This window comes from Procambarus clarkii, chromosome 22 (genome assembly GCF_040958095.1).
Source record: "Procambarus clarkii isolate CNS0578487 chromosome 22, FALCON_Pclarkii_2.0, whole genome shotgun sequence".
NCBI lineage: Eukaryota > Metazoa > Arthropoda > Malacostraca > Decapoda > Cambaridae > Procambarus > Procambarus clarkii.
In genome coordinates this window covers 35,872,928-35,885,038 of record NC_091171.1, presented here as the reverse complement: position 1 = coordinate 35,885,038, position 12,111 = coordinate 35,872,928, and positions in this window count along the sequence as shown.

Sequence of the window (12,111 nt, the reverse complement as noted above, 5' to 3'; positions counted from 1 at the left end):
TCCTCTCCTGGTCACACGTGGTGTAGAGGCCCGCTGTCCCTCTGTCCCTTCCCTCCCTCACCTCGCTTCCCTTCCTTCCTCTCTGCTATCCTTCATACCTTCCTCTCTCCCTATCCTCCTTCCTGTCTCCTTACTCGTATAGATTTTTGTTATCAGGATTCTAAAAAAAAGAAACCCGATAAAAAAGGTAATTTCTAACAGAAGGTTACAACCAAAGACACCTTGCAAGCAGAACTTATTGCAGAAGGAGGAAAGATTCGAGGTAACTACAGAAGCACCATACTGTCCCCCGAGCTCAAAGCGGCAGCTAAGAGCCTTCTCTAGAACAAGGAGAGGTGACAAGTGGCCAATATACGTTATTCTTAAAAAAACGAATATCTGGCAAAAATGAACCTCATACTCTCTGACCAAATTAAATTCCAAAGGGTAACGAAGGACACTACAGCCGAATTGAAAACGAAGGTAAACAGATTGATCGAAACTGTGAACGAGAAGAAATCCGGACTCCACTTGCCAAAGGTTATTGGGGAATACAAACCTGGGTGTATGTATGGAAATGTCAAGACCCACTAGCCTGGAAACCCACTTCGGCCAATCATCAGCCAGACACCTACACCCACATACAGACTTGCTAAGCGACTCAACTGCTTGCTGACTCCTTATGTACCTTGTGCTTTCAGCCTGAAGTCTCCAAAGGAATTCGTCGACTTGCTGTGGGGATCATGGGCCACAGGGATAAGAGCTTCTTTGGATGTAGAGTCGCAGTTTACCAACGTACCCGTGGATAAAACAATCGGGCTGATAATGGACAGAGTATATCATGATCCGGCTTGTACCCCTCTTAACATACCAGAAAACATACTAAAAAAGTTACTCCAAGCTTGCACTAAAGAGGCACCCTTCTTGAGCCCAGATGGGCACATGTACAAACAAGTAGATGGGGTCGCCATGGGTTCTCCCCTAGGTGTCCTGTTTGCGAACTTTTACATGGGTACCATAGAACAGAGGGTCTTAGTTGACATGGACTTGAAACCCACCGTATACTGCAGGAATGTTGATGACTTTTTTATGCAGATACCTGATGTGAGATGTCTGCAGCAGATGAAGGAGGCATTTAAGCAAAATTCTGTGTTAAGTTTCACTTACGAGATGGAGAAGGATGGGAAGCTGCCCTTTCTAGATGTAACAGTCACGAAAGGAACGGAGGCTTCCACACTGCAGTCTACACTAAGGAAACAAACATAGAAATGTACCTCAGTGCAAATAGTGACTGCCGATAGAGGTACAAGAGGAGTGTTGCCAATGCTTACGTCGACCTGGCTCTGAGTCACATCTCAGGATGGAAGCAAGTCGATGAAGAACTCTGTAGGGTAAGGCAGGTCCTAGTCAATACTGGCTTCTCTAACGGATATGTTGAAGACGTCATAAAAAGAAAGGTGAAATGCCATGCAGCCTCTGAAGAGTCAACTAACACAACACCTGTACCCCCTATTAGACTGTTTTACAGGAACTTCTTTTCGACGGCTCATAAAATGAAGGAAAGGGTCCTGAAAGATATTGTTAATAGGAACGTTATCCCGACAGACAAAAATTAGAAAATACAACTGACGATTTACTATAAAACGAAAAAAACGGCCAACCTACTCATGAAAAACTCCTCGGACACCAAACAGAATGCCTTGAAAGAAACCAACGTCGTCTATGCCTTCAAATGCCCACTTGGGGACTGTAAGTCCCAAAGAACTCAGTATATAGGCAAGACACCAACGTCTCTTTCCAGGTAATTAACAATGCATAAACAACAGGGCTCCATCAAGGAAGATATAATCTCTTCTCACAACCAGACCATTACCACAGAAATCTTAACAAACAACACAGAAATCATCGATAGATACAGCGATAGCAGGAGGCTCGATATCAGCGAGGCACTACACATCAAAAAGTCAACACCAGCGATCAACAGCCAATTAACGCATAACTACATTCTACCCACTTCAAGACCTCGTATGTGCTAATAGGCCCTCTGCAGTTACTTTAATTCTTATGTTCCCACCTCACCCAATACCCACCTCAACCAAAACTCTCTGTGTCACCTTACCCAACACGAATATAAAAAGCAAGATGTAGGTTAAATATACCATACACAGTGTATCAAGTGTATCATAAGTGTAGTGTTAAGTGAAAACAAATCTTTGAGAATGTAAGAAGCCTTTACGAAACGCTCCTAGGCGTCAGACCAAAAATAAAAATGAGCTTTGGAGAGTTGATATTTCAATTACCTTCAACAGTGAAGAAAAAAATAAGAAATATTGAGAAAATTCGTGTTAGAATTATTAATCTTACCTTTTCGGTCATATCCAACAATAATGTTCACAAGAATGACTGCTACCAAAAAAAAAGACGTAACGAGGTAGTTGGAGAAGACAATATAAGTGTGTGTGAACAAGAGGGTCGAGGACTGTGAGTTGTTCAACTGTGGTGTCATTGTGGCGACGTGAACACCTTCCCAGTTGTTGAGGGGCAGTTTAGAACACGTGGAGGGCAGTATAGTGATATACCCTGTGAGTGTGAGGGAGACTCCTGCCTGTGAGTGTGAGGGAGGGTCGTGGCCTGTGAGTGTGAGGGAGACTCCTGCCTGTGAGTGTGAGGGAGGGTCGTGCCTGTGAGTGTGAGGGAGACTCTTGCCTGTGAGTGTGAGGGAGGGTCGAGGCCTCACAGTAATCTCTACAGTAGTAGCGGAAGACGCCCCCTTGCCTCAGGGACAAACCTATAAGGTAAGAGATATACCCACGTGCTCACAGACACGGTGGTACAGGCACCAGCAGGTAACCCCCCCTCCCCCCCCCCCTCACCTACCCAACGGTACACCTTCAACAACAGAAAACGTAAACAACGGTACATCTGACGTCAAAGGTAAGGTTCCGCATACACACATCAGGGGAAAGCACTAAGCCATTACGACTCTATAGCACGTGTTAAGAGGATAAGATCTAGAGGGGGTCCAGAAACCCTCCCCCCCCTCCTCCCCGATAGGACAAAAAAAATCAGTTGAATTTCATGAGTTAATCTGGAAAAAAATTATAATCCTAGAACAAAATATTAGAGACATTTTAATACTGAAGTCAGGTTAGGGGTGTTGTTCCGGGGGGGGGGGGAGGTGTTGTTCCAGGGGGGGTGTTGTTCCAGGGGAGGGGGGGTGTTGTTCCAGGGGAGGGGGGGTGTTGTTCCAGGGGAGGGGGGTGTTGTTCCAGGGGAGGGGGGGTGTTGTTCCAGGGGAGGGGGGGTGTTGTTCCAGGGGAGGGGGGTGTTGTTCCAGGGGAGGGGGGGTGTTGTTCCAGGGGAGGGGGGTGTTGTTCCAGGGGAGGGGGGTGTTGTTCCAGGGGAGGGGGGGTGTTGTTCTATGGAGGTGTTGTTCTATGGAGGTGTTGTTCTACACTCGGATTTAGGATAGGACGGCGGAAAGGAATGGCACACAGCAAAAGTGTATAAAAGTAGTTTATATAGTTTCAAATAAAATTATTATTAATGAACGTAAACTACCATCAAATCTGTGGGTAACAAGTCTAAGAATGTTGACGATTTCTTCGCGAATATGGCAGCTTACAGTATCCTAATATGTAAATTTGATATAATAATTATCTTTAGCTTCATAGGAATTTACATAATAATATTTAAGAATTTGACTGATAACAATTCTCAATCCTGCAAAATATTTGTCACAGGAAAGCGTTGGATTAAACAAAATTTCTGCAAGAAATGAATTTCGACATAAAATATACCCTAGGAATAAACAATAAGTTGAATTTTGTCCTGGACAATGTTGAGGTCCAGAATGTGCCAGCTGATTGGTCAGTAAGCCTATATGGTGGTGCTCTAGACCCTCTAGAGGTCACGGGAGACTTCTCCCGTCACGCAGGGTGCAGTCACACCTCCACAGATCTCCAGTATCAACTCTTGATACTGGTAATGGCTCAAAAGGGCCACCACTTACGGGCTATTCATGCCCGTGCCATCTTTTGGGTGGCTTAATCTTCATCAATCAATCAATCAATCCTTTAGAGGTTAATTAGCCTTAAACCCCAACACCACACCTAACCTTAACCTCTTGACCTTAACACGAGTACACCTACGAACGCCACTCTGGTTTAACTCGGCCTGCAACAATATCCTATACCATTGCTAGGGGGATACCTGAACATTTTAGGCCTATATATGAAGGAAGCCTATCTCTCCTCACTTGGACACAACACGTGGTGCGAGGAAGAGGAGGAAGGGGGCCCTACACCTGCTCTGAGTGGACACGTTCACCGACAAAGAAATACATTTACGGTGAAAGGGAAATTATGTCAAACGAGGGAAGTAATGTATTTATAATATACAAAGTATGTTGCAGACTAGAGGCAGAATGCAACAGGGATCACTTGCGATGGACACACTTCCCTTGGCGTTTCAAAAAAGGTTATCTCCGAACACTCAGGGAAGCATATGCAATTGCAGTTCGATATCTGCAGACGAGGAGTCACAATAACGTGGCTGAAATATGTTGACCAGACCACACACTAGAAAGCGAAGGGACGACGACGTTTCGGTCTGTCCTGGACCATTCTCAAGTCGATTCATTCTCACAATCGACTTGAGAATGGTCCAGGACAGATCGAAACGTCGTCGTCCCTTCACTTTCTAGTGTGTGGTCTGGTCAACAATTCAATATCTGTTTAGAGGATTGAAGGGCCTATCACCAGGGCTGTCTGCACGCACAGCCCGCAACACACTAACCTCCTGGAGACGGACTGTTCTCGTCCTCCTGAAGGCTAAGACGCTTGCAGCTCGTCAATCTCTTGTTTCTCAGCCTATTTATCCCTCTCCTGGCCTTAGCATCTGCCTCTATATACAACCCGAAATGCGCGGGGACTCTTACGGGCTCACCATAGCCCGTGCTACTTGGACATTTCGTTCTGAGTACCTAAATCTAAAAAAAAAAAAAAAAAAACAGCGGGGACTCTTATTTCAAGCCTCTCGCCGGCATGAAATCCTATTTTCTACCAGTTTTAAGTTCATTTTGTGAACACTACGCATCCAATGGGCGGTAGTGGGAAAGATTACAGATTAAGAGCAATAATGCATATACATTTTTAATACGTTTGGATAAAATACTTTTCTTGTTTAATTCATACCTTGGAAACGTTTGCACTTCCACGAGACCTTCTGTTTATAAGCACAGTTTGGGTCTAATGGTTTGTCTATTAAAGCGCATTTATTTCCCTTGAGTCCCTCACACCACCACAGACTCTAAAGAAATACAACAAAGATAACATACATACATACATACATACATACATACATACATACATACATACATACATACATACATACATACATACATACATACACCAACTTGGTTATACAGAGACTGGCTGACTGGCCTCGGAGGAAATACATATCTTATGTTCCGAGCAAGAAGGAAATCTATTACTTTTTTTCATTTCAATACCATCAGCTTGTGGAGGAACGTCCTGGGGTCATTACCAAGCAATTGTCTCCTATATATAGCGCAGGGAAGTCCCACTGGGCCTCAAATTAGTGGGGTAGGGGGTGGGGGAGGGGGTGTCGCGACTAGACTATGGAGAGGAGACTAGGGGGGTGGGGGAGGGGGTGTCGCGACTAGACTATGGAGAGGAGACTGGCCTACGCTGGCTGTAAGCAGAAAGACGGTGTCATTATGTATGTCATCCGCATTATAATTAAAGCGAATATACTGATTGTTTGTGGGATTGAGAGTGTGTGGAGACTGGAGGAGATGGTGGGGTGAGGGGTGTAATAACTTTAAGGGAGGGAGGATGGGTGAGGGAAGGAGGATGGGTAAGAGAGGGAGGATGGGTAAGGGAGGGATGTGGGAGAAGGAGGAAGAGAAGGAACCCGAGGCATAGTGACCAGGTGGCGGACAGGTGGAAAGACTCATTAACCGTGAGACTTCCTGGCTAAAACACACACACACACACACACACACACACACACACACACACACACACACACACACACACACACACACGTGTGTGTGTGTGTATTTACATAAATGTGTGTGTTTACACAAATGTGTGTGTTTACACAAATGTAAAGTTATGGAAATGGGACTAGGAGATAGGAGACCAAAGGGACAGTACACAATGAAGGGGAACAGCCTACCTGTGACGACGCGCGAAAGAGACCTGGGTGTGAACGTAACACCTAATCTATCTCCTGCGGCACATATAAATAGGATAACGACAGCAGCGTACTCTACACTGGCAAAAGTTAGAACATCATTCAGAAACCTAAGTAAGGAGGGAATAGAGGGAATACAGAGAACATATACGGCACGCATAGACGCAATAAAGCACCTAAATTATTGGGATCGTCTCAAAGCCCTCCAAATGTACTCACTAGAAAGAAGACGAGAGAGATATCAAATAATATACACCTGGAAGATACTGGAGGGCCAAGTACCAAATCTACACAGTAAAATAACAACGTACTGGAGTGAACGATATGGAAGAAAATGTAGAATAGAACCAATGAAGAGCAGAGGTGCCATAGGCACAATCAGAGAACACTGTATAAACATCAGAGGTCCGCGGTTGTTCAACGTCCTCCCAGCAAGCATAAGAAATATTGCCGGAACAACCGTGGACATTTTCAAGAGGAAACTAGATTTATTCCTCCAAGGAGTGCCGGACCAACCGGGCTGTGGTGGGTATGTGGGCCTGCGGGCCGCTCCAAGCAACAGCCTGGTGGACCAAACTCTCACAAGTCAAGCCTGGCCTCGGGCCGGGCTTGGGGAGTAGAAGAACTCCCAGAACCCCATCAACCAGGTATCAACCAGGTATCAAGGAGGCATTTAGGGCGCTTTACACTGCCTACGTGAGGCCAGTCTTAGAGTATGCCGCCTCATCATGGAGTCCCCATCTGAAGAAGCATATAATGAAACTGGAAAAGGTTCAGAGGTTTGCAACGAGACTCGTCCCAGAGCTACGAGGGATGGGGTATGAGGAGCGCCTGAGGGAACTGTGCCTGGGAGCCGGTCGGCCGAGCGGACAGCACGCTGGACTTGGGATCCTGTGGTCCTGGGTTCGATCCCAGGCGCCGGCGAGAAACAATGGGCAGAGTTTCTTTCACCCTATGCCCCTGTTACCTAGCAGTAAAATAGGTGCCTGGGTGTTAGTCAGCTGTCACGGGCTGCTTCCTGGGGGTGGAGGCCTGGTCGAGGACCGGGCCGCGGGGACACTAAAGCCCCGAAATCATCTCAAGATAACCTCAAGATATACGACACTAGAAAGAAGAAGGGAGAGGGGGGACATGATAGGAACGTATAAAATACTCAGAGGGATTGACAGAGTGGACATAGACGAAATATTCACACGGAATAGTAACAGAACGAGGGGACATGGATGGAAGCTTGAAACTCAGATGAGTCACAGAGATGTTAGGAAGTTTTCTTTTAGCTTGAGAGTAGTGGGAAAATGGAATGCACTTCAGGAACAGGTTGTGGTAGCAAATACTATTCATAATTTTAAAACCAGGTATGATAGGGAAATGGGACAGGAGTTATTGCTGTAAACAACCGATGCTCGAAAGGCGGGATCCAAGAGTCAATGCTCGATCCTGCAGACACAACTAGGTGAGTACAACTAGGTGAGTACACACACACACACACACACAGACACATTTTGATGGAACCAGGGGGAGAAAACAGGAGGCCAGACACAGGATACAAAATGGGAGATGAAGTACTTCATAAAATGGACAGAAAGCTCTAAGAGTTGATATCACACCAACTCACGCCAACATATGTGGGCTTCAAACCTTTCTCCTGAAGCCCACATAAAAAGAATAATATCACCGGCATATGCGAGACTGGCTAACATCAGAACTGCCCTCAGGAACCTGTGTAAAGAATCATTCAGAACCTTGTATACCACATATGAAACGTCAATCCTGGAGTATGCGGCCCCAGCATGGGGCCCGTAACTTGTCAAGCACAAGACGAAGCTGGAAAAAGTTCAGAGGTATGCCACTAGACTAGTCCCAGAACTAAGAGGCATGAGTTACGAGGAAAGGCTGCGTGAAATGTACCTCACGACAGTAGAAGACAGAAAAGTAAGGGGAGACATGATGACTACCTACAAAATTCTCAGAGGAATTGGTCGGGTAGATAACGGATTATTTAACACAGGTGGTACACGCACGAAGGGGCACAGGTTGAAGCTGAGTACCCAAATGAGCCACAGAGACATTAGAAATAACCTTTTCAGTGTCAGAGTAGTTAGTAAATGGAATGCATTAGGAAGTGATGTGGTGGAGGCTGACTCCATACACAGTTTCAAGTGTACATATGATAAAGCCCAGTAGGCTTAGGAATCTGTACACCAGTTGATTGACGGTTGAGAGGCGGGACCAAAGAGCCAGAGCTCAACCCCCGCAAGCACAACTAGAGGAGTATACACACACTATCCTCATGGCGTAAGCCAAGGGCGGGGGGGGGGGGGGGGGCGGGAGAACCATCCACAGGGTGACACACTGGAAGCAGTCACCAGTACATGCGGTGACCGCGTGAGAGGAGGTGACCGCGTGAGAGGAGGTGACCGCGTGAGAGGAGGTGACCGCGTGAGAGGTGACCGCGTGACAGGACAATTAGAACTTCCCCTATTTTTTTCTCCTTCCCCTTTTCCTCTCTCGCCACGTGAAGCGGAAGCAGATGGTGACGAGCACAGCCCGTGACCAGGTCACGTGATGCTGCGACCCTCAGCCCAGCCTCCCCCTCCCTCACAATACGTCGCTGTATTTCACGTACCAAACCGTTTAATTTGCGACGTACTTGACGTTTTCTGGATATTGGCTGTTTGTTGTAGGTGAGGTGGGTTGTTTGGGTTCGTGAGTTTCTGGTCAGGCCAAACGGTTACATTTTTTTACGGAGTTAATACATCGAAATGATGGGATGGGGTGAAGCTATAGGGACGGGGCAGTGACGGGATGGTTGGGGGGGGGGGTGGAAGGGCGGGGTGATGGGGTGAAGGGGTTGATTAAGCATCAGAAACAACAACTGGAACAACATTCAAGAACAGCAGAACAACGGAAAATGCGATAATGATGAACGCGATGACTATACGTTGATGATAACTAAGATGATGACTGATGATTACAATGATGATTAAAATGACGACGACGAAGGAAAAGAGATGCGTGGAGAGGGGGGGGTTAGGGGTCGGCTCAACCTGCCAATCAGCAATTTAGCATCTTCAGGAAATGATCAACTTCCGGTTGATCCATCTCACCTGTGTCAGTGCCTGCCCGCCCCTCCTCCTCCTCTCCCCCCCCCCCGTCACCTGTATCAGTGTCATCCACACCTGACATGGCACCTGCGACAGGTGCCATGCCACCTGAACAAATGCGAACATGTTCTTAACAAATATGTGCTTAATACTGTTGTCTAAGTGTTTGGAAAATACACGTGACGTATGTAAGCCCAGATGTATACACGTGTAAAAAAAAAAAGGAATATCTACCGTAAGTATTTCGCCCGTTCACTCGACCACCAATCCGTCAAAAACGCAGCGGTTTCACCTAACCAAGATCGTCAGAACATGGCTGGCGTTTTACGCGTCAATATTTCGGCGGTTTATAATTTCCTCTAAACCACCGCAATTTATACGTTGTTACGCTCTGATAACACCGGTTAGAGGACGCCGGCGGCACGCTTCAGTGAGGTGGACACGAGTGGATATACCAGTGAGGTGGCCTGGTATACACTCGTGTTGAACACCGTCATCTATTACATCACCTTAATCCACTTGACCATCACGACCGGACCGGGTGTGAGGTTTCAGTTGCATATAGTCCTGGGGACCATTCAGGCTTGTTCGCATTTGTGTTCCTCACGTGTGCCCCAAAGAATGAGGCGATTTGATAAAATGCTATGCCCAAGATTACCATCCTGGTGCCGGCAGGGGATGGGGGGGACGGGGGGGTTCAAATAGCTCCGGTTATCACCTCCTTTTGTCCGGTCGTGATGGTCAAGTGGATTAAGGCGTCCTGTACATACCAGTTGTGTTGCTCCTGGCAGTATGGGAGCAACACAACTGATAAAGTCCTTTTGTGCCCTCTGTAATGCTTTTTGCGCTACCGCTCACAGGATGGGTATGGGGTGCACAATAAACTAGCCGGCTCCGGCGGCAACAATCAAAATGATTGTAAACAACCTCGTATAGAGTGCTTCAGAGCTCGTAAACTCTTTTTTTTTTTTAATAAATACAGACTAAGAAGCCACACATGAGTAAAGATGCACAGGTTTCGCAAGAGGTAAGTGTTTGGTGGAGCCTACGGATAGATGTTGAATATTCACGAATAACAACTCACCGTCAGGCGGCAGACTGCACAGTAAGTGTTTGTGACAATATCGCCCGTTAACTTTTACACGCAATGGAAACACGCCCTTTACGCCAACTCTCCCTAAGCGCCAAATTTAGAGTTCTCTCTCTCTCTCTCTCCTCCTACCTCTCCCTCCCAGCCTCCCTCTCTCTCTCCCCTGCCTCCCCCTGCCTCCTTCTCTCTCTCCCCTGCCTCTCCCTGCCTCCCTCTCTCTCTCCCCTGCCTCCCCCTGCCTCCTTCTCTCTTCCCTAACCTTCTGCCAAACACCTGCCAGCGTCACGATAATAACCATTGTTTTACGGGTAAATCAAGAGTAATTTTTTTGTGCAAGTATAAAGTCAGGAAGCAGGTGGCGAAGTCCTCAGAGTGCGTGTGTGTGTAGTCACCTAGTTGTACTCACTTAGTTGTGTTTGCGGGGGTTGAGCTCTGGCTCTTTGGTCCCGCCTCTCAACCGTCAATCAACAGGTGTGCAGATTCCTGAGCCTATTGGGCTCTATCATATCTTCACTTGAAACTGTGTATGGAGTCAGCCTCCACCACATCACTTTCTAATGCATTCCATTTGTCAACCACTCTGACACTAAAAAAGTTCTTTCTAATATCTCTGTGGCTCATTTGGGCGCTCAGTTTCCACCTGTGTCCCCTAGTGCGTGTTCCCCTTGTGTTAAATAACCTGTCTTTATCTACCCTATCAATTCCTTTCAGAATCTTGAATGTGATGATCATGTCCCCCCCTAACTCTTCTGTCTTCCAGCGAAGTGAGGTTTAATTCCCGTAGTCTCTCCTCGTAGCTCATACCTCTCAGCTCGGGTACTAGTCTGGTAGCAAACCTTTGAACCTTTTCCAGTTTAGTCTTATCTTTGACTAGATATGGACTCCATGCTGGGGCTGCATACTCCAGGATTGGCCTGACATATGTGGTATACAAAGTTCCGAATGATTCTTTACACAAGTTAGATCTTTAATCAAGTGAGTGCGAGTGTGTGTGTGTGTCCGTGCGCGCAGGACACTGGGGGCTGGATGGAAGGGATGCAGGGGGAGAGGAGAAGGTGTAGGGAAGGTGTTGAGACTGCGGAAGAGGGGGAGGGGAAGGGATGGGGCAGGGATAGGGAGTGTGAGAGGGTTACATGATTGCTTTTTGTTCATGTTTCAACAAATGAATGTAGCCTATGTAAACAAATGAACAAATGTACTATGTACATTTGTACCCTATTGTGAAGTTGGTTACCCATTATTATTAGAAGGGCTGCAGAGTTGATTAGAAGGGCTCTGTGAAGAATAGTCACGTGTAGTCACAGGCTCTCTACCCCTCCAGCCCCACGTGACAAAGATACGAGTCATCCCCATAACAACGCGATATAGTTCGAGTCACCCCAGAAGTGATTCGAACCCATACTGCCAGGAGCAACGCAACTGGTATGTACAGGATGCCTTAATACGCTTGACCATCACGACTGGACAAAAGGAAGTGATAGCCGAAGCTATTTGAACCACTTCCCCGCCGGCACTCGGATGGTAATCTTGGACATAGCATTTTTGTAACATTTAGCTGCCTCGTATGGGCCAATAGGCCTTCTGCAGTTACCTTTGTTCTTATTTTATCTAATTACCTCATTCTTTGGGGCACACGTGAGGAACACAAATGCGAACAAGCCTGAATGTAGTGCCTTGCAGATATCAGGCCGCCTGCTATCGCTGTATCTATCGATG